General features: G+C 43.6%; 27 non-coding genes across 27 annotated transcripts; all 27 read left to right on the top strand.

The window, feature by feature from the left end:
- Nucleotides 1-3706: 3706 nt before the first annotated feature.
- On the top strand, nucleotides 3707-3780 carry trnat-cgu (transfer RNA threonine (anticodon CGU)). The gene has a single exon. It is a non-coding gene; the product is annotated as a tRNA-Thr (tRNA).
- A 901-nt stretch (nucleotides 3781-4681) lies between these two features.
- On the top strand, nucleotides 4682-4771 carry trnar-ucu (transfer RNA arginine (anticodon UCU)). Its single transcript is given in 2 exon segments — nucleotides 4682-4718; nucleotides 4736-4771. It is a non-coding gene; the product is annotated as a tRNA-Arg (tRNA).
- A 114-nt stretch (nucleotides 4772-4885) lies between these two features.
- Nucleotides 4886-4959, top strand: trnat-agu (transfer RNA threonine (anticodon AGU)). Its single transcript has one exon. It is a non-coding gene; the product is annotated as a tRNA-Thr (tRNA).
- Nucleotides 4960-5403: 444 nt separating this feature from the next.
- trnat-cgu (transfer RNA threonine (anticodon CGU)) lies at nucleotides 5404-5477 on the top strand. Its single transcript has one exon. It is a non-coding gene; the product is annotated as a tRNA-Thr (tRNA).
- A 1107-nt stretch (nucleotides 5478-6584) lies between these two features.
- On the top strand, nucleotides 6585-6658 carry trnat-agu (transfer RNA threonine (anticodon AGU)). Its single transcript has one exon. It is a non-coding gene; the product is annotated as a tRNA-Thr (tRNA).
- Nucleotides 6659-7120: 462 nt separating this feature from the next.
- On the top strand, nucleotides 7121-7194 carry trnat-cgu (transfer RNA threonine (anticodon CGU)). The gene has a single exon. It is a non-coding gene; the product is annotated as a tRNA-Thr (tRNA).
- Nucleotides 7195-8097: 903 nt separating this feature from the next.
- trnar-ucu (transfer RNA arginine (anticodon UCU)) lies at nucleotides 8098-8187 on the top strand. The gene is given in 2 exon segments: nucleotides 8098-8134; nucleotides 8152-8187. It is a non-coding gene; the product is annotated as a tRNA-Arg (tRNA).
- Nucleotides 8188-8301: 114 nt separating this feature from the next.
- trnat-agu (transfer RNA threonine (anticodon AGU)) lies at nucleotides 8302-8375 on the top strand. Its single transcript has one exon. It is a non-coding gene; the product is annotated as a tRNA-Thr (tRNA).
- A 448-nt stretch (nucleotides 8376-8823) lies between these two features.
- On the top strand, nucleotides 8824-8897 carry trnat-cgu (transfer RNA threonine (anticodon CGU)). Its single transcript has one exon. It is a non-coding gene; the product is annotated as a tRNA-Thr (tRNA).
- Nucleotides 8898-9799: 902 nt separating this feature from the next.
- On the top strand, nucleotides 9800-9889 carry trnar-ucu (transfer RNA arginine (anticodon UCU)). The gene is given in 2 exon segments: nucleotides 9800-9836; nucleotides 9854-9889. It is a non-coding gene; the product is annotated as a tRNA-Arg (tRNA).
- A 114-nt stretch (nucleotides 9890-10003) lies between these two features.
- On the top strand, nucleotides 10004-10077 carry trnat-agu (transfer RNA threonine (anticodon AGU)). The gene has a single exon. It is a non-coding gene; the product is annotated as a tRNA-Thr (tRNA).
- A 463-nt stretch (nucleotides 10078-10540) lies between these two features.
- On the top strand, nucleotides 10541-10614 carry trnat-cgu (transfer RNA threonine (anticodon CGU)). The gene has a single exon. It is a non-coding gene; the product is annotated as a tRNA-Thr (tRNA).
- A 1106-nt stretch (nucleotides 10615-11720) lies between these two features.
- trnat-agu (transfer RNA threonine (anticodon AGU)) lies at nucleotides 11721-11794 on the top strand. Its single transcript has one exon. It is a non-coding gene; the product is annotated as a tRNA-Thr (tRNA).
- Nucleotides 11795-12245: 451 nt separating this feature from the next.
- Nucleotides 12246-12319, top strand: trnat-cgu (transfer RNA threonine (anticodon CGU)). The gene has a single exon. It is a non-coding gene; the product is annotated as a tRNA-Thr (tRNA).
- Nucleotides 12320-13222: 903 nt separating this feature from the next.
- On the top strand, nucleotides 13223-13312 carry trnar-ucu (transfer RNA arginine (anticodon UCU)). The gene is given in 2 exon segments: nucleotides 13223-13259; nucleotides 13277-13312. It is a non-coding gene; the product is annotated as a tRNA-Arg (tRNA).
- Nucleotides 13313-13426: 114 nt separating this feature from the next.
- Nucleotides 13427-13500, top strand: trnat-agu (transfer RNA threonine (anticodon AGU)). The gene has a single exon. It is a non-coding gene; the product is annotated as a tRNA-Thr (tRNA).
- Nucleotides 13501-13956: 456 nt separating this feature from the next.
- Nucleotides 13957-14030, top strand: trnat-cgu (transfer RNA threonine (anticodon CGU)). Its single transcript has one exon. It is a non-coding gene; the product is annotated as a tRNA-Thr (tRNA).
- Nucleotides 14031-14933: 903 nt separating this feature from the next.
- trnar-ucu (transfer RNA arginine (anticodon UCU)) lies at nucleotides 14934-15023 on the top strand. Its single transcript is given in 2 exon segments — nucleotides 14934-14970; nucleotides 14988-15023. It is a non-coding gene; the product is annotated as a tRNA-Arg (tRNA).
- Nucleotides 15024-15137: 114 nt separating this feature from the next.
- On the top strand, nucleotides 15138-15211 carry trnat-agu (transfer RNA threonine (anticodon AGU)). The gene has a single exon. It is a non-coding gene; the product is annotated as a tRNA-Thr (tRNA).
- Nucleotides 15212-15674: 463 nt separating this feature from the next.
- trnat-cgu (transfer RNA threonine (anticodon CGU)) lies at nucleotides 15675-15748 on the top strand. The gene has a single exon. It is a non-coding gene; the product is annotated as a tRNA-Thr (tRNA).
- Nucleotides 15749-16854: 1106 nt separating this feature from the next.
- Nucleotides 16855-16928, top strand: trnat-agu (transfer RNA threonine (anticodon AGU)). The gene has a single exon. It is a non-coding gene; the product is annotated as a tRNA-Thr (tRNA).
- Nucleotides 16929-17376: 448 nt separating this feature from the next.
- Nucleotides 17377-17450, top strand: trnat-cgu (transfer RNA threonine (anticodon CGU)). The gene has a single exon. It is a non-coding gene; the product is annotated as a tRNA-Thr (tRNA).
- A 903-nt stretch (nucleotides 17451-18353) lies between these two features.
- trnar-ucu (transfer RNA arginine (anticodon UCU)) lies at nucleotides 18354-18443 on the top strand. The gene is given in 2 exon segments: nucleotides 18354-18390; nucleotides 18408-18443. It is a non-coding gene; the product is annotated as a tRNA-Arg (tRNA).
- Nucleotides 18444-18557: 114 nt separating this feature from the next.
- On the top strand, nucleotides 18558-18631 carry trnat-agu (transfer RNA threonine (anticodon AGU)). The gene has a single exon. It is a non-coding gene; the product is annotated as a tRNA-Thr (tRNA).
- Nucleotides 18632-19094: 463 nt separating this feature from the next.
- Nucleotides 19095-19168, top strand: trnat-cgu (transfer RNA threonine (anticodon CGU)). The gene has a single exon. It is a non-coding gene; the product is annotated as a tRNA-Thr (tRNA).
- A 901-nt stretch (nucleotides 19169-20069) lies between these two features.
- trnar-ucu (transfer RNA arginine (anticodon UCU)) lies at nucleotides 20070-20159 on the top strand. Its single transcript is given in 2 exon segments — nucleotides 20070-20106; nucleotides 20124-20159. It is a non-coding gene; the product is annotated as a tRNA-Arg (tRNA).
- A 114-nt stretch (nucleotides 20160-20273) lies between these two features.
- On the top strand, nucleotides 20274-20347 carry trnat-agu (transfer RNA threonine (anticodon AGU)). The gene has a single exon. It is a non-coding gene; the product is annotated as a tRNA-Thr (tRNA).
- The last annotated feature ends 3 nt before the right edge of the window (nucleotides 20348-20350 follow it).

Genomic DNA, 20350 nt, shown 5'->3' with positions numbered 1-20350 from the left:
ACAAATAAAATGCAGTATTTCATAACCAAGCTACCCAACTAAGGGCTAATTATTTTAATATTACATGGTATGTAGCTTATGGCCTATTATGCTAAAAAACATGGAAAATTACAAATAATTTATGCAGTAATTCATGATTACAGCCCGGAAAGTACTGCGTAAGTACACCGAATTTACAGCGTACCTTTCTGTAATTATTGTACATACTTTATAAGTACACGTGTAATTATAAGGGAACAATTTATAATATTTATAATATTAATTTATAATATTTGGGGTAAAGGACTTATTACTCTGCAATACATATGACTGTAAAAATAAATAAATTCAGATTTTGTTTGCAATAAATGTAAAGTAACACATTGCTAACTAATATAATTTGTATTTAAGGCAAGCATAATCTCCCAAATGGCCATTATGGCCAAGGTAGCAAACAATAGATGTCATTGACACCAGATGACAGGAACATTAATAAAACGACCTCAATTTATAGAATGGGTAAGGGAGGAATTGTGTGAGATGGCCATTGAACACAGGACACATGAGGTAATGAAAAAGTACTTTAATTTAAAAAGTCAAACAAATGCTATTGACAAAAAAATGAGCTGTGCGACAGAAAAAAGGTTTTGTAAACAAGTGCAAACAAAAATTAAAAGTGCAAACAAAGTAAACGAGTGCAAACAAAAAACTAAATAAGTCCAAAAAAATTAAACAAGTCCAAAAAAGTAAACAAGTCTAAAGTGCTGTGTGCAAAAGAGCACAAGTGGCTGGATCATGGCACAGGGTTGGGGCGACTACTCAACGCCTGCACCAGCTGACTGAGCGTGCCGAGGAAGGCCTGATTGAAGCTTGCAGACTGCTCCATGTGTTGGCGAGTTAGTTCAGCCTCATGCCGCCTTGCCTCACGTGCATCCTCCAGCATAAGTTCGAAGCGCCGGTCACGGCGTTCCTCCATCCTCTCCAACCACTCCTGCTGCTTCTCATCAGCTGCCTGCATCTCAACCAGGGCCGCATGAACATCCTGTTGCCCCCTTTTCCTCTTGCCTGGAATGCAAAAGAGACAGGAATGTTGGTTTGTTTAGCGAAGCATTTTGATCCTTGTGATTTGAGCCAACCAATATTATGGGGAGATATCTACAGTACTACAATACAATGTCTAAATTGGACATGTATATATTAACATATGACGATAATGAACTCATGATACAATATTGCGATACTCCACGACATATGATAAAAGGTAAAAAAAAAAAAATTATTGTCGATTAAAATGAAAACTTGGATATTACATTGTGGGTTTAAATGGATAGGCTTGGACTTGGTGCTTGTAACCCAAGGACAATGGTGACACCAGAATAAAAATATTCATGATTCTGAAGCTGAAAATACTGAATTATTTTAGACGAATATTCGTAACGTTCTGGTAATAAGACATTTGCCATTATGAGGACCCACAAATATTCCCCCATTGCATTAGTATACATCATAAGCAACATTATATAGTAATTTAATGTAGTACTGACACTCTGAAAACATGAATTTTTTCTCACACAGTAATTTTTATTTTGGGAGAACTATCCATGATACATATTGTCAACATCCACAATACGTATTGTTGCGCTTTTGTATTGCGAAATATATTATGGCACGATATATTGTTACACCTCTAGTATATATTATTACAGTATTATACATTTCTTTTCACTCTGGTGTTCATGTCTTACCGATTGTAATACGCCGAGGTTCACTCGAAGTTGATGGAGCAGATTCTGGTGGTGGTGTCGGGGTTGATGTCCTGGCAGGCGAACTTGAGCTTTCAAGGGTGGAAATCTCATCAAGTGCCTCCATTTCCTCCTGACAGCTAGGATGCTCAACTGAAAATTTACAAAAGTCACGTTAATAACACAAACGGCAACAATGCGGTTGAGATAAATACAGAACATACAACGTAGTAGGACTGAGTGGGTAGCCAAACAAAGCATTTTTACTTTGTATAATGTACAAGTATTTTTTTTTCAAGTATCTATAATTTTATAAGAGTAACTTTTATTGCACTACATTCCAAAGCATAATATTGTACTTTTTACCCCACAACATTACTGTACTGTTTAAGCCTATTGAATGTGGACATTTTCACCTTGCTCTGATATTTCATAATAATTTTCAGACGGAGTTCTTACTCTTTCCTTAAGCTATATCATTGGACCCATCTCTCTTTAATATATATTTAGTAGAATATGTTTAGTAATAAAACAGTTGTATTTTATTAGGGTATCTGTAGGCTACAAGTAACGTTACTGGACATGTACTCCGTCCACCACAGGCTAATAAACTAACGTTAGCGTTTTGCTAGCTTGCAAATGATCGGTTGATACCAACTGGCTGGCTGACAGACAAACAACAGACTTGCACAAAAGTTGTGCATTGAACGTAAGCTTTCCCGTGATCGATGTATACTAACGTTATATTTCACAATTACAAACTTACCGGGAGGCTCCATCATCGACTCCAGCAATGAGGTAGCCGTATCGATGCCTCCTTCTCGTCCCAAACTCGCCGGTCTGTGCCCGTAGATGGCGTCCATCATTTCTAGCCACTTCCAATTTTTTTCTGTGAACACCACTCCGGCTGTTGTGGTCTTTCACCTTACGATAGTCACTCCGCAGTTTCTTGCATTTAATGCGGCACTGCTCGGACGTCCGCTGGTAACCCTCGACAGCCATCCTCTCAGAAACATGCTAAAAAACCTTTTCGTTTCTCACCATGCCATCGAGTTCCCTTTGCCCCCATTTCTTCACCGATGATACCCAAGAAAAAAATTTAAGTACATAGTAGTTAAGGCCACTTAATATAAAGTGGGTCCCTGAATTCAAATCCCAGCACTGTCTTTGCTGGTAATCAAACACCACCTTGGGTTGTGTTTTTTTGCTTTGCGCAATCAGGCGGTACAGAGTCAGGAAAAAAAAGCTCCACACATGTCTCTGTGGAGCAATGGATAGCGCATTGGACTTCTAGACTGCCAAATGAGGCCATTCAAAGGTTGTGGGTTCGAGTCCCACCAGAGTTGTTACTTTTAGCATTCTGTTAATGGCGCTTGGCCAACAAACACACATGCTCTCTGGCCACCCCTCCAGAGTTATAAAACTCTAAATCTCACTTTCTTACTAGATACATGCAAGTTGGTGCCGTGGGTAAGTTGGTTAAAGCGCCTGTCTAGTATACAGGAGATCCTGGGTTCGAATCCCAGTTGTGCCTTTGCTGGTGATGAAGTAGCGCCATGGGCTGAGAGTTTTTGGTCTCCGTAAAAGGGGGTGCAGAGGAGTGCTAGAGCAGCATGCAATTTAATTTGCGAACCACCCCTCAGATGCTGCCCAGAGTCATCTCAGCAATGCAGCATGGCTCAGCTGGTCAAAGAGCTTGCCTTGCAAACACGTGCTCCTTGGTTTAGGACTGCTGCAAGCCTGGAAGGAGCTACTGCATGTAGCGCATTGGACTATTAGTCTGCGATTTGAGGCCATTTGAAGTTTGTGGGTTTGAGTCAAAACAGATTGGTGACTTCTGGCCTTTTGTTTATCATTAAATTGCAAGCTTATGCCCTCGGGCAACAGAAAGTTGTGAAAAATCTAATAAGCTGACCAGCCCGTGGACCTTTGTCCTCACCGCTGGATGTTTTGATCAACTTATTCACCCTCCTAGTGCTCTCCTTGGCGCTGTGGCTTAGTTGGTTAAAGCGTCTGTCTCGTAAACAGGAGATCCTGGGTTCAAATCCCAGCGGTGCCTTTAGCATCCCTTGTGTGCCTCAAGCATGTGCTTTTCTGAAATCGGACTGCAAAAAGGGATAGCAAAGGCAGCAGGCGATTCCATTTCCAAACCACATCCTGATAATGCTAACGCTCTTTTGAACAGGTCAACAGTTGCTGATAGGCTCTGTGGCACAATAGATAGCAAACTGGACTTCTAGACTGCCAGATGAGGCCATTCAAAGGTTAACTAATGGCACTTGGCCAACAAACCCAGAGGCTAGCTGGCCTCCCGAATCAGTTGTCAAAAAAACCATTTTAGGCTGTGCAGAGCCTGGCCGTTAGCCTCTTATCTGGATGCTTTTATCCTCTAAGTGCCGCTCCCTGGGAGAGTGTGTGCAGGTTGGCGCCGTGGCTTAGTTGGTTTAAGCTTGTGTCGTAAATAGGACATACTGAATTCGGTCCCACTTTATATTAAGCGGCCTTAACTACTATGTACTTACATCAAAAAATGAATACATGTACTTATTGTGTTCATATTGTATTGTTATTAGGTTTTGCTGCTATTGAGGTGGGAAACAGGTAAGGTTAGGGACAGATTTGGTGGTATGGGTAAGTATGAGGGTGTGTTAAGGTGTGAGGGATGGGTCAACCATGTAATTATACATGTAATTACAGAAATTAATTACAGATGTAATTACGTGCAGATATTTTTCAAATATAAGTACAATGTAAAAACATGCATGTACACAATAAGGGATTCGTACCAAATTAATAATTAAAATTTAAGTACATAGTAGTTAAGGCCACTTAATATAAAGTGGGTCCCTGAATTCAAATCCCAGCACTGTCTTTGCTGGTAATCAAACACCACCTTGGGTTGTGTTTTTTTGCTTTGCACAATCAGGTGGTACAGAGCCAGGAAAAAAAACTCCACACATGTCTCTGTGGCGCAATGGATAGCGCATTGGACTTCTAGACTGCCAAATGAGGACATTCAAAGGTTGTGGGTTCAAGTCCCACCAGAGTCATTACTTTTGGCATTCTGTTAATGGCGCTTGGCCAACAAACACACATGCTCTCTGTCCACCCCTCCAGAGTTATAAAATTCTAAATCTCAATTTCTTACTAGATACATGCAAGTTGGTGCCGTGGCTTAGTTGGTTAAAGCGCCTGTCTAGTAAACAGGAGATCCTGGGTTCGAATCCCAGTGGTGCCTTTGCTGTTGATGAAGTAGCGCCTTGGGCTGAGAGGTTTTGGTCTCCGTAAAAGGGGGTGCAGAGGAGTGCTAGAGCAGCATGCAATTTAATTTGCGAACCACCCCTCAGATGCTGCCCAGAGTCATCTCAGCTGGTCAAAGAGCTTGCCTTGCAAACACGTGCTCCTTGGTTTAGGACTGCTGCAAGCCTGGAAGGAGCTACTGCATGTGGCGCAGAGTGTAGCGCATTGGACTATTAGTCTGCGATTTGAGGCCATTTGAAGTTTGTGGATTTGAGTCAAAACAGATTGGTGACTTCTGGCCTTTTGTTTATCATTAAATTGCAAGCTTATGCCCTCAGGCAACAGAAAGTTGTGAAAATCTAATAAGCTGACCAGCCCGTGGACCTTTGTCCTCACCGCTGGATGTTTTGATCAACTTTCTCACTCTCCTAGTGCTCTTCTTGGCGCTGTGGCTTAGTTGGTTAAAGCGTCTGTCTCGTAAACAGGAGATCCTGGGTTCAAATCCCAGCGGTGCCTTTAGCATCCCTTGTGTGCCTCAAGCATGTGCTTTTCTGAAATCGGACTGCAAAAAGGGATAGCAAAGGCAGCAGGCGATTCCATTTCCAAACCACATCCTGATAATGCTAACGCTCTTTTGAACAGGTCAACAGTTGCTGATAGGCTCTGTGGCACAATAGATAGCAAACTGGACTTCTAGACTGCCAGATGAGGCCATTCAAATGTTAACTAATGGCACTTGGCCAACAAACTCAGAGGTTAGCTGGCCTCCCGAATCAGTTGTCAAAAAAATCATTTTAGGCTGTGCAGAGCCTGGCCGTTAGCCTCTTATCTGGATGCTTTTATCCTCTAAGTGCCGCTCCCTGGGAGAGTGTGTGCAGGTTGGCGCCGTGGCTTAGTTGGTTTAAGCTTGTGTCGTAAATAGGACATACTGAATTCGGTCCCACTTTATATTAAGTGGCCTTAACTACTATGTACTTACATCAAAAAATGAATACATGTACTTATTGTGTTCATATTGTATTGTTAATAGGTTTTGCTGCTATTGAGGTGGGAAACAGGTAAGGTTAGGGACAGATTTGGTGGTATGGGTAAGTATAAGGGTGTGTTAAGGTGTGAGGGATGGGTCAACCATGTAATTATACATGTAATTACAGAAATTAATTACAGATGTAATTACGTGCAGATATTTTTCAAATATAAGTACAATGTAAAAACATGCATGTACACAATAAGGGATTTGTACCAAATTAATAATTAAAATTTAAGTACATAGTAGTTGAGGCAACTTAATATAAAGTGGGTCCCTGAATTCAAATCCCAGCACTGTCTTTGCTGGTAATCAAACACCACCTTGGGTTGTGTTTTTTTTGCTTTGCGCAATCAGGCGGTACAGAGCCAGGAAAAAAAAGCTCCACACATGTCTCTTTGGCGCAATGGATAGCGCATTGGACTTCTAGACTGCCAAATGAGGCCATTCAAAGGTTGTGGGTTCGTGTCCCACCAGAGTCGTTACTTTTGGCATTCTGTTAATGGCGCTTGGCCAACAAACACACATGCTCTCTGTCCACCCCTCCAGAGTTATAAAATTCTAAATCTCACTTTCTTACTAGATACAAGCATGTTGGTGCCGTGGCTTAGTTGGTTAAAGCGCCTGTCTAGTAAACAGGAGATCCTGGGTTCGAATCCCAGCGGTGCCTTTGCTGGTGATGAAGTAGCGCCTTGGGCTGAGAGGTTTTGGTCTCCGTAAAAGGGGGTGCAGAGGAGTGCTAGAGCAGCATGCAATTTAATTTGCGAACCACCCCTCAGATGCTGCCCAGAGTCATCTCAGCAATGCAGCATGGCTCAGCTTGTCAAAGAGCTTGCCTTGCAAACACGTGCTCCTTGGTTTAGGACTGCTGCAAGCCTGGAAGGAGCTACTGCATGTGGCGCAGAGTGTAGCGCATTGGACTATTAGTCTGCGATTTGAGGCCATTTGAAGTTTGTGGGTTTGAGTCAAAACAGATTGGTGACTACTGGCCTTTTGTTTATCATTAAATTGCAAGCTTATGCCCTCAGGCAACAGAAAGTTGTGAAAATCTAATAAGCTGACCAGCCCGTGGACCTTTGTCCTCACCGCTGGATGTTTTGATCAACTTTCTCACCCTCCTAGTGCTCTTCTTGGCGCTGTGGCTTAGTTGGTTAAAGCGTCTGTCTCGTAAACAGGAGATCTTGGGTTCAAATCCCAGCGGTGCCTTTAGCATCCCTTGTGTGCCTCAAGCATGTGCTTTTCTGAAATCGGACTGCAAAAAGGGATAGCAAAGGCAGCAGGCGATTCCATTTCCAAACCACATCCTGATAATGCTAACGCTCTTTTGAACAGGTCAACAGTTGCTGATAGGCTCTGTGGCACAATAGATAGCAAACTGGACTTCTAGACTGCCAGATGAGGCCATTCAAATGTTAACTAATGGCACTTGGCCAACAAACTCAGAGGTTAGCTGGCCTCCCGAATCAGTTGTCAAAAAAACCATTTTAGGCTGTGCAGAGCCTGGCCGTTAGCCTCTTATCTGGATGCTTTTATCCTCTAAGTGCCGCTCCCTGGGAGAGTGTGTGCAGGTTGGCGCCGTGGCTTAGTTGGTTTAAGCTTGTGTCGTAAATAGGACATACTGAATTCGGTCCCACTTTATATTAAGTGGCCTTAACTACTATGTACTTACATCAAAAAATGAATACATGTACTTATTGTGTTCATATTGTATTGTTAATAGGTTTTGCTGCTATTGAGGTGGGAAACAGGTAAGGTTAGGGACAGATTTGGTGGTATGGGTAAGTATAAGGGTGTGTTAAGGTGTGAGGGATGGGTCAACCATGTAATTATACATGTAATTACAGAAATTAATTACAGATGTAATTACGTGCAGATATTTTTCAAATATAAGTACAATGTAAAAACATGCATGTACACAATAAGGGATTTGTACCAAATTAATAATTAAAATTTAAGTACATAGTAGTTGAGGCCACTTAATATAAAGTGGGTCCCTGAATTCAAATCCCAGCACTGTCTTTGCTGGTAATCAAACACCACCTTGGGTTGTGTTTTTTTTGCTTTGCGCAATCAGGCGGTACAGAGCCAGGAAAAAAAAGCTCCACACATGTCTCTGTGGCGCAATGGATAGCGCATTGGACTTCTAGACTGCCAAATGAGGCCATTCAAAGGTTGTGGGTTCGTGTCCCACCAGAGTCGTTACTTTTGGCATTCTGTTAATGGCGCTTGGCCAACAAACACACATGCTCTCTGGCCACCCCTCCAGAGTTATAAAAATCTAAATCTCACTTTCTTACTAGATACAAGCAAGTTGGTGCCGTGGCTTAGTTGGTTAAAGCGCCTGTCTAGTAAACAGGAGATCCTGGGTTCGAATCCCAGCGGTGCCTTTGCTGGTGATGAAGTAGTGCCTTGGGCTGAGAGTTTTTGGTCTCCGTAAAAGGGGGTGCAGAGGAGTGCTAGAGCAGCATGCAATTTAATTTGCGAACCACCCCTCAGATGCTGCCCAGAGTCATCTCAGCAATGCAGCATGGCTCAGCTGGTCAAAGAGCTTGCCTTGCAAACACGTGATCCTTGGTTTAGGACTGCTGCAAGCCTGGAAGGAGCTACTGCATGTGGCGCAGAGTGTAGCGAATTGGACTATTAGTCTGCGATTTGAGGCCGTTTGAGGCAAAACAGATTGGTGACTTCTGGCCTTTTGTTTATCATTAAATTGCAAGCTTATGCCCTCGGGCAACAGAAAGTTGTGAAAAATCTCATAAGCTGACCAGCCCGTGGACCTTTGTCCTCACCGCTGGATGTTTTGATCAACCTACTCACCCTCCTAGTGCTCTGCTTGGCGCTGTGGCTTAGTTGGTCAAAGCGTCTGTCTCGTAAACAGGAGATACTGGGTTCAAATCCCAGCGGTGCCTTTAGCATCCCTTGTGTGCCTCAAGCATTTGCTTTTCTGAAATCGGACTGCAAACAGGGATAGGAAAGGCAGCAGGCGATTCCATTTCCAAACCACATCCTGATAATGCTAACGCTCTTTTGAACAGGTCAACAGTTGATGATAGGCTCTGTGGCACAATAGATAGCAAACTGGACTTCTAGACAGCCAGATGAGGCCATTCAAAGGTTAACTAATGGCACTTGGCCAACAAACCCAGAGGCTAGCTGGCCTCCCAAATCAGTTGTCAAAAAAACCATTTTAGGCTGTGCAGAGCCTGGCTGTTAGCCTCTTATCTGGATGCTTTTATCCTCTAAGTGCCGCTCCCTGGGAGAGTGTGTGCAGGTTGGCGCCGTGGCTTAGTTGGTTTAAGCTTGTGTCGTAAATAGGACATACTGAATTCGGTCCCACTTTATATTAAGTGGCCTTAACTACTATGTACTTACATCAAAAAATGAATACATGTACTTATTGTGTTCATATTGTATTGTTAATAGGTTTTGCTGCTATTGAGGTGGGAAACAGGTAAGGTTAGGGACAGATTTGGTGGTATGGGTAAGTATAAGGGTGTGTTAAGGTGTGAGGGATGGGTCAACCATGTAATTATACATGTAATTACAGAAATTAATTACAGATGTAATTACGTGCAGATATTTTTCAAATATAAGTACAATGTAAAAACATGCATGTACACAATAAGGGATTTGTACCAAATTAATAATTAAAATTTAAGTACATAGTGTTGAGGCCACTTAATATAAAGTGGGTCCCTGAATTCAAATCCCAGCACTGTCTTTGCTGGTAATCAAACACCACCTTGGGTTGTGTTTTTTTTGCTTTGCGCAATCAGGCGGTAGAGAGCCAGGAAAAAAAAGCTCCACACATGTCTCTGTGGCGCAATGGATAGCGCATTGGACTTCTAGACTGCCAAATGAGGCCATTCAAAGGTTGTGGGTTCGTGTCCCACCAGAGTCGTTACTTTTGGCATTCTGTTAATGGCGCTTGGCCAACAAACACACATGCTCTCTGTCCATCCCTCCAGAGTTATAAAACTCTAAATCTCAATTTCTTACTAGATACATGCAAGGTGGTGCCGTGGCTTAGTTGGTTAAAGCGCCTGTCTAGTAAACAGGAGATCCTGGGTTCGAATCCCAGCGGTGCCTTTGCTAGTGATGAAGTAGCGCCTTGGGCTGAGAAGTTTTGGTCTCCGTAAAAGGGGGTGCAGAGGAGTGCTAGAGCAGCATGCAATTTAATTTGCGAACCACCCCTCAGATGCTGCCCAGAGTCATCTCAGCAATGCAGCATGGCTCACCTGGTCAAAGAGCTTGCCTTGCAAACACGTGATCCTTGGTTTAGGACTGCTGCAAGCCTGGAAGGAGCTACTGCATGTGGTGCAGAGTGTAGCGCATTGGACTATTAGTCTGCGATTTAAGGCCATTTGAAGTTTGTGGGTTTGAGTCAAAACAGATTGGTGACTTCTGGCCTTTTGTTTATCATTAAATTGCAAGCTTATGCCCTCGGGCAACAGAAAGTTGTGAAAAATCTCATAAGCTGACCAGCCCGTGGACCTTTGTCCTCACCGCTGGATGTTTTGATCAACCTACTCACCCTCCTAGTGCTCTTCTTGGCGCTGTGGCTTAGTTGGTCAAAGCGTCTGTCTCGTAAACAGGAGATCCTGGGTTCAAATCCCAGCGGTGCCTTTAGCATCCCTTGTGTGCCTCAAGCATGTGCTTTTCTGAGATCGGACTGCAAACAGGGATAGGAAAGGCAGCAGGCGATTCCATTTCCAAACCACATCCTGATAATGCTAACGCTCTTTTGAACAGGTCAACAGTTGCTGATAGGCTCTGTGGCACAATATATAGCAAACTGGACTTCTAGACTGCCAGATTAGGCCATTCAAAAGTTAACTAATGGCACTTGGCCAACAAACCCAGAGGCTAGCTGGCCTCCCGAATCAGTTGTCAAAAAAACCATTTTTAGGCTGTGCAGAGCCTGGCCGTTAGCCTCTTATCTGGATGCTTTTATCCTCTAAGTGCCGCTCGCTGGGAGAGTGTGTGCAGGTTGGCGCCATGGCTTAGTTGGTTTAAGCATGTGTCGTAAATAGGACATACTGAATTCGGTCCCACTTTATATTAAGTGGCCTTAACTACTATGTACTTACATCAAAAATGAATACATGTACTTATTGTGTTCATATTGTATTGTTAATTGGTTTTGCTGCTATTGAGGTGGGAAACAGGTAAGGTTAGGGACAGATTTGGTGGTATGTGTAAGTATAAGGGTGTGTTAAGGTGTGAGGGATGGGTCAACCATGTAATTATACATGTAATTACAGAAATTAATTACAGATGTAATTACGTGCAGATATTTTTCAAATATAAGTACAATGTAAAAACATGCATGTACACAATAAGGGATTTGTACCAAATTAATAATTAAAATTTAAGTACATAGTAGTTAAGGCCACTTAATATAAAGTGGGTCCCTGAATTCAAATCCCAGCACTGTCTTTGCTGGTAATCAAACACCACCTTGGGTTGTGTTTTTTTGCTTTGCGCAATCAGGCGGTACAGAGTCAGGAAAAAAAAGCTCCACACATGTCTCTGTGGAGCAATGGATAGCGCATTGGACTTCTAGACTGCCAAATGAGGCCATTCAAAGGTTGTGGGTTCGAGTCCCACCAGAGTTGTTACTTTTAGCATTCTGTTAATGGCGCTTGGCCAACAAACACACATGCTCTCTGTCCACACCTCAAGAGTTATAAAACTCTAAATCTCAATTTCTTACTAGATACATGCAAATTGGTGCCGTGGCTTAGTTGGTTAAAGTGCCTGTCTAGTATACAGGAGATCCTGGGTTCGAATCCCAGTTGTGCCTTTGCTGGTGATGAAGTAGCGCCATGTGCTGAGAGTTTTTGGTCTCCGTAAAAGGGGGTGCAGAGGAGTGCTAGAGCAGCATGCAATTTAATTTGCGAACCACCCCTCAGATGCTGCCCAGAGTCATCTCAGCAATGCAGCATGGCTCAGCTGGTCAAAGAGCTTGCCTTGCAAACACGTGCTCCTTGGTTTAGGACTGCTGCAAGCCTGGAAGGAGCTACTGCATGTAGCGCATTGGACTATTAGTCTGCGATTTGAGGCCATTTGAAGTTTGTGGGTTTGAGTCAAAAAAGATTGGTGACTTCTGGCCTTTTGTTTATCATTAAATTGCAAGCTTATGCCCTCGGGCAACAGAAAGTTGTGAAAAATCTCATAAGCTGACCAGCCCGTGGACCTTTGTCCTCACCGCTGGATGTTTTGATCAACCTACTCACCCTCCTAGTGCTCTTCTTGGCGCTGTGGCTTAGTTGGTCAAAGCGTCTGTCTCGTAAACAGGAGATCCTGGGTTCAAATCCCAGCGGTGCCTTTAGCATCCCTTGTGTGCCTCAAGCATGTGCTTTTCTGAGATCGGACTGCAAACAGGGATAGGAAAGGCAGCAGGCGATTCCATTTCCAAACCACATCCTGATAATGCTAACGCTCTTTTGAACAGGTCAACAGTTGCTGATAGGCTCTGTGGCACAATATATAGCAAACTGGACTTCTAGACTGCCAGATTAGGCCATTCAAAAGTTAACTAATGGCACTTGGCCAACAAACCCAGAGGCTAGCTGGCCTCCCGAATCAGTTGTCAAAAAAAACATTTTTAGGCTGTGCAGAGCCTGGCCGTTAGCCTCTTATCTGGATGCTTTTATCCTCTAAGTGCCGCTCGCTGGGAGAGTGTGTGCAGGTTGGCGCCGTGGCTTAGTTGGTTTAAGCATGTGTCGTAAATAGGACATACTGAATTCGGTCCCACTTTATATTAAGTGGCCTTAACTACTATGTACTTACATCAAAAATGAATACATGTACTTATTGTGTTCATATTGTATTGTTAATTGGTTTTGCTGCTATTGAGGTGGGAAACAGGTAAGGTTAGGGACAGATTTGGTGGTATGTGTAAGTATAAGGGTGTGTTAAGGTGTGAGGGATGGGTCAACCATGTAATTATACATGTAATTACAGAAATTAATTACAGATGTAATTACGTGCAGATATTTTTCAAATATAAGTACAATGTAAAAACATGCATGTACACAATAAGGGATTTGTACCAAATTAATAATTAAAATTTAAGTACATAGTAGTTGAGGCCACTTAATATAAAGTGGGTCCCTGAATTCAAATCCCAGCACTGTCTTTGCTGGTAATCAAACACCACCTTGGGTTGTGTTTTTTTTGCTTTGCGCAATCAGGCGGTACAGAGCCAGGAAAAAAAAGCTCCACACATGTCTCTGTGGCGCAATGGATAGCGCATTGGACTTCTAGACTGCCAAATGAGGCCATTCAAAGGTTGTGGGTTCGTGTCCCACCAGAGTCGTTACTTTTGGCATTCTGTTAATGGCGCTTGGCCAACAAACACACATGCTCTCTGGCCACCCCTCCAGAGTTATAAAAATCTAAATCTCACTTTCTTACTAGATACAAGCAAGTTGGTGCCGTGGCTTAGTTGGTTAAAGCGCCTGTCTAGTAAACAGGAGATCCTGGGTTCGAATCCCAGCGGTGCCTTTGCTGGTGATGAAGTAGTGCCTTGGGCTGAGAGGTTTTGGTCTCCGTAAAAGGGGGTGCAGAGGAGTGCTAGAGCAGCATGCAATTTAATTTGCGAACCACCCCTCAGATGCTGCCCAGAGTCATCTCAGCAATGCAGCATGGCTCAGCTGGTCAAAGAGCTTGCCTTGCAAACACGTGATCTTTGGTTTAGGACTGCTGCAAGCCTGGAAGGAGCTACTGCATGTGGCGCAGAGTGTAGCGCATTGGACTATTAGTCTGCGATTTGAGGCCGTTTGTGGGTTTGAGGCAAAACAGATTGGTGACTTCTGGCCTTTTGTTTATCATTAAATTGCAAGCTTATGCCCTCGGGCAACAGAAAGTTGTGAAAAATCTCATAAGCTGACCAGCCCGTGGACCTTTGTCCTCACCGCTGGATGTTTTGATCAACCTACTCACCCTCCTAGTGCTCTGCTTGGCGCTGTGGCTTAGTTGGTCAAAGCGTCTGTCTCGTAAACAGGAGATACTGGGTTCAAATCCCAGCGGTGCCTTTAGCATCCCTTGTGTGCCTCAAGCATTTGCTTTTCTGAAATCGGACTGCAAACAGGGATAGGAAAGGCAGCAGGCGATTCCATTTCCAAACCACATCCTGATAATGCTAACGCTCTTTTGAACAGGTCAACAGTTGCTGATAGGCTCTGTGGCACAATAGATAGCAAACTGGACTTCTAGACTGCCAGATGAGGCCATTCAAAGGTTAACTAATGGCACTTGGCCAACAAACCCAGAGGCTAGCTGGCCTCCCAAATCAGTTGTCAAAAAAAACATTTTAGGCTGTGCAGAGCCTGGCTGTTAGCCTCTTATCTGGATGCTTTTATCCTCTAAGTGCCGCTCCTTGGGAGAGTGTGTGCAGGTTGGCGCCGTGGCTTAGTTGGTTTAAGCTTGTGTCGTAAATAGGACATACTGAATTCGGTCCCACTTTAAATTAAGTGGCCTTAACTACTATGTACTTACATCAAAAAATGAATACATGTACTTATTGTGTTCATATTGTATTGTTAATAGGTTTTGCTGCTATTGAGGTGGGAAACAGGTAAGGTTAGGGACAGATTTGGTGGTATGGGTAAGTATAAGGGTGTGTTAAGGTGTGAGGGATGGGTCAACCATGTAATTATACATGTAATTACAGAAATTAATTATAGATGTAATTACATGCAGATATTTTTCAAATATAAGTACAATGTAAAAACATGCATGTACACAATAAGGGATTTGTACCAAAGTAATAATTAAAATTTAAGTACATAGTAGTTGAGGCCACTTAATATAAAGTGGGTCCCTGAATTCAAATCCCAGCACTGTCTTTGCTGGTAATCAAACACCACCTTGGGTTGTGTTTTTTTTGCTTTGCGCAATCAGGCGGTAGAGAGCCAGGAAAAAAAAGCTCCACACGTGTCTCTGTGGCGCAATGGATAGCGCATTGGACTTCTAGACTGCCAAATGAGGCCATTCAAAGGTTGTGGGTTCGTGTCCCACCAGAGTCGTTACTTTTGGCATTCTGTTAATGGCGCTTGGCCAACAAACACACATGCTCTCTGTCCATCCCTCCAGAGTTATAAAACTCTAAATCTCACTTTCTTACTAGATACAAGCAAGTTGGTGCCGTGGCTTAGTTGGTTAAAGCGCCTGTCTAGTAAACAGGAGATCCTGGGTTCGAATCCCAGCGGTGCCTTTGCTGGTGATGAAGTAGCGCCTTGGGCTGAGAGGTTTTGGTCTCCGTAAAAGGGGGTGCAGAGGAGTGCTAGAGCAGCATGCAATTTAATTTGCGAACCACCCCTCAGATGCTGCCCAGAGTCATCTCAGCAATGCAGCATGGCTCACCTGGTCAAAGAGCTTGCCTTGCAAACACGTGATCCTTGGTTTAGGACTGCTGCAAGCCTGGAAGGAGCTACTGCATGTGGCGCAGAGTGTAGCGCATTGGACTATTAGTCTGCGATTTAAGGCCATTTGAAGTTTGTGGGTTTGAGTCAAAACAGATTGGTGACTTCTGGCCTATTGTTTATCATTAAATTGCAAGCTTATGCCCTCGGGCAACAGAAAGTTGTGAAAAATCTCATAAGCTGACCAGCCCGTGGACCTTTGTCCTCACCGCTGGATGTTTTGATCAACTTATTCACCCTCCTAGTGCTCTTCTTGGCGCTGTGGCTTAGTTGGTCAAATCGTCTGTCTCGTAAACAGGAGATCCTGGGTTCAAATCCCAGCGGTGCCTTTAGCATCCCTTGTGTGCCTCAAGCATGTGCTTTTCTGAGATCGGACTGCAAACAGGGATAGGAAAGGCAGCAGGCGATTCCATTTCCAAACCACATCCTGATAATGCTAACGCTCTTTTGAACAGGTCAACAGTTGCTGATAGGCTCTGTGGCACAATATATAGCAAACTGGACTTCTAGACTGCCAGATTAGGCCATTCAAAAGTTAACTAATGGCACTTGGCCAACAAACCCAGAGGCTAGCTGGCCTCCCGAATCAGTTGTCAAAAAAACCATTTTTAGGCTGTGCAGAGCCTGGCCGTTAGCCTCTTATCTGGATGCTTTTATCCTCTAAGTGCCGCTCGCTGGGAGAGTGTGTGCAGGTTGGCGCCGTGGCTTAGTTGGTTTAAGCATGTGTCGTAAATAGGACATACTGAATTCGGTCCCACTTTATATTAAGTGGCCTTAACTACTATGTACTTACATCAAAAATGAATACATGTACTTATTGTTTTCATATTGTATTGTTAATTGGTTTTGCTGCTATTGAGGTGGGAAACAGGTAAGGTTAGGGACAGATTTGGTGGTATGTGTAAGTATAAGGGTGTGTTAAGGTGTGAGGGATGGGTCAACCATGTAATTATACATGTAATTACAGAAATTAATTACAGATGTAATTACGTGCAGATATTTTTCAAATATAAGTACAATGTAAAAACATGCATGTACACAATAAGGGATTTGTACCAAATTAATAATTAAAATTTAAGTACATAGTAGTTAAGGCCACTTAATATAAAGTGGGTCCCTGAATTCAAATCCCAGCACTGTCTTTGCTGGTAATCAAACACCACCTTGGGTTGTGTTTTTTTGCTTTGCGCAATCAGGCGGTACAGAGCCAGGAAAAAAAAGCTCCACACATGTCTCTGTGGCGCAATGGATAGCACATTGGACTTCTAGACTGCCAAATGAGGCCATTCAAAGGTTGTGGGTTCGTGTCCCACCAGAGTCGTTACTTTTGGCATTCTGTTAATGGCGCTTGGCCAACAAACACACATGCTCTCTGGCCACCCCTCCAGAGTTATAAAAATCTAAATCTCACTTTCTTACTAGACACAAGCAAGTTGGTGCCGTGGCTTAGTTGGTTAAAGCGCCTGTCTAGTAAACAGGAGATCCTGGGTTCGAATCCCAGCGGTGCCTTTGCTGTTGATGAAGTAGTGCCTTGGGCTGAGAGGTTTCGGTCTCCGTAAAAGGGGGTGCAGAGGAGTGCTAGAGCAGCATGCAATTTAATTTGCGAACCACCCCTCAGATGCTACCCAGAGTCATCTCAGCAATGCAGCATGGCTCACCTGGTCAAAGAGCTTGCCTTGCAAACACGTGATCCTTGGTTTAGGACTGCTGCAAGCCTGGAAGGAGCTACTGCATGTGGCGCAGAGTGTAGCGCATTGGACTATTAGTCTGCGATTTGAGGCCGTTTGAGGCAAAACAGATTGGTGACTTCTGGCCTTTTGTTTATCATTAAATTGCAAGCTTATGCCCTCGGGCAACAGAAAGTTGTGAAAAATCTCATAAGCTGACCAGCCCGTGGACCTTTGTCCTCACCGCTGGATGTTTTGATCAACCTACTCACCCTCCTAGTGCTCTGCTTGGCGCTGTGGCTTAGTTGGTCAAAGCGTCTGTCTCGTAAACAGGAGATACTGGGTTCAAATCCCAGCGGTGCCTTTAGCATCCCTTGTGTGCCTCAAGCATTTGCTTTTCTGAAATCGGACTGCAAACAGGGATAGGAAAGGCAGCAGGCGATTCCATTTCCAAACCACATCCTGATAATGCTAACGCTCTTTTGAACAGGTCAACAGTTGATGATAGGCTCTGTGGCACAATAGATAGCAAACTGGACTTCTAGACTGCCAGATGAGGCCATTCAAAGGTTAACTAATGGCACTTGGCCAACAAACCCAGAGGCTAGCTGGCCTCCCAAATCAGTTGTCAAAAAAACCATTTTAGGCTGTGCAGAGCCTGGCTGTTAGCCTCTTATCTGGATGCTTTTATCCTCTAAGTGCCGCTCCCTGGGAGAGTGTGTGCAGGTTGGCGCCGTGGCTTAGTTGGTTTAAGCTTGTGTCGTAAATAGGACATACTGAATTCGGTCCCACTTTATATTAAGTGGCCTTAACTACTATGTACTTACATCAAAAAATGAATACATGTACTTATTGTGTTCATATTGTATTGTTAATAGGTTTTGCTGCTATTGAGATGGGAAACAGGTAAGGTTAGGGACAGATTTGGTGGTATGGGTAAGTATAAGGGTGTGTTAAGGTGTGAGGGATGGGTCAACCATGTAATTATACATGTAATTACAGAAATTGATTACAGATGTAATTACGTGCAGATATTTTTCAAATATAAGTACAATGTAAAAACATGCATGTACACAATAAGGGATTTGTACCAAATTAATAATTAAAATTTAAGTACATAGTAGTTGAGGCAACTTAATATAAAGTGGGTCCCTGAATTCAAATCCCAGCACTGTCTTTGCTGGTAATCAAACACCACCTTGGGTTGTGTTTTTTTTGCTTTGCGCAATCAGGCGGTACAGAGCCAGGAAAAAAAAGCTCCACACATGTCTCTGTGGCGCAATGGATAGCGCATTGGACTTCTAGACTGCCAAATGAGGCCATTCAAAGGTTGTGGGTTCGTGTCCCACCAGAGTCGTTACTTTTGGCATTCTGTTAATGGCGCTTGGCCAACAAACACACATGCTCTCTGTCCATCCCTCCAGAGTTATAAAACTCTAAATCTCAATTTCTTACTAGATACATGCAAGTTGGTGCCGTGGCTTAGTTGGTTAAAGCGCCTGTCTAGTAAACAGGAGATCCTGGGTTCGAATCCCAGCGGTGCCTTTGCTGGTGATGAAGTAGCGCCTTGGGCTGAGAGGTTTTGGTCTCCGTAAAAGGGGGTGCAGAGGAGTGCTAGAGCAGCATGCAATTTAATTTGCGAACCACCCCTCAGATGCTGCCCAGAGTCATCTCAGCAATGCAGCATGGCTCACCTGGTCAAAGAGCTTGCCTTGCAAACACGTGATCCTTGGTTTGGGACTGCTGCAAGCCTGGAAGGAGCTACTGCATGTGGCGCAGAGTGTAGCGCATTGGACTATTAGTCTGCGATTTAAGGCCATTTGAAGTTTGTGGGTTTGAGTCAAAACAGATTGGTGACTTCTGGCCTTTTGTTTATCATTAAATTGCAAGCTTATGCCCTCGGGCAACAGAAAGTTGTGAAAAATCTAATAAGCTGACCAGCCCGTGGACCTTTGTCCTCACCGCTGGATGTTTTGATCAACTTATTCACCCTCCTAGTGCTCTCCTTGGCGCTGTGGCTTAGTTGGTTAAAGCGTCTGTCTCGTAAACAGGAGATCCTGGGTTCAAATCCCAGCGGTGCCTTTAGCATCCCTTGTGTGCCTCAAGCATGTGCTTTTCTGAAATCGGACTGCAAAAAGGGATAGCAAAGGCAGCAGGCGATTCCATTTCCAAACCACATCCTGATAATGCTAACGCTCTTTTGAACAGGTCAACAGTTGCTGATAGGCTCTGTGGCACAATAGATAGCAAACTGGACTTCTAGACTGCCAGATGAGGCCATTCAAAGGTTAACTAATGGCACTTGGCCAACAAACCCAGAGGCTAGCTGGCCTCCCGAATCAGTTGTCAAAAAAACCATTTTAGGCTGTGCAGAGCCTGGCCGTTAGCCTCTTATCTGGATGCTTTTATCCTCTAAGTGCCGCTCCCTGGGAGAGTGTGTGCAGGTTGGCGCCGTGGCTTAGTTGGTTTAAGCTTGTGTCGTAAATAGGACATACTGAATTCGGTCCCACTTTATATTAAGCGGCCTTAACTACTATGTACTTACATCAAAAAATGAATACATGTACTTATTGTGTTCATATTGTATTGTTATTAGGTTTTGCTGCTATTGAGGTGGGAAACAGGTAAGGTTAGGGACAGATTTGGTGGTATGGGTAAGTATGAGGGTGTGTTAAGGTGTGAGGGATGGGTCAACCATGTAATTATACATGTAATTACAGAAATTAATTACAGATGTAATTACGTGCAGATATTTTTCAAATATAAGTACAATGTAAAAACATGCATGTACACAATAAGGGATTCGTACCAAATTAATAATTAAAATTTAAGTACATAGTAGTTAAGGCCACTTAATATAAAGTGGGTCCCTGAATTCAAATCCCAGCACTGTCTTTGCTGGTAATCAAACACCACCTTGGGTTGTGTTTTTTTGCTTTGCACAATCAGGTGGTACAGAGCCAGGAAAAAAAACTCCACACATGTCTCTGTGGCGCAATGGATAGCGCATTGGACTTCTAGACTGCCAAATGAGGACATTCAAAGGTTGTGGGTTCAAGTCCCACCAGAGTCATTACTTTTGGCATTCTGTTAATGGCGCTTGGCCAACAAACACACATGCTCTCTGTCCACCCCTCCAGAGTTATAAAATTCTAAATCTCAATTTCTTACTAGATACATGCAAGTTGGTGCCGTGGCTTAGTTGGTTAAAGCGCCTGTCTAGTAAACAGGAGATCCTGGGTTCGAATCCCAGTGGTGCCTTTG

This window comes from Carassius carassius, chromosome 1, assembly GCF_963082965.1.
Source record: "Carassius carassius chromosome 1, fCarCar2.1, whole genome shotgun sequence".
Taxonomy (NCBI): domain Eukaryota; kingdom Metazoa; phylum Chordata; class Actinopteri; order Cypriniformes; family Cyprinidae; genus Carassius; species Carassius carassius.
This window is presented reverse-complemented; position numbering and strand designations above follow the sequence as displayed.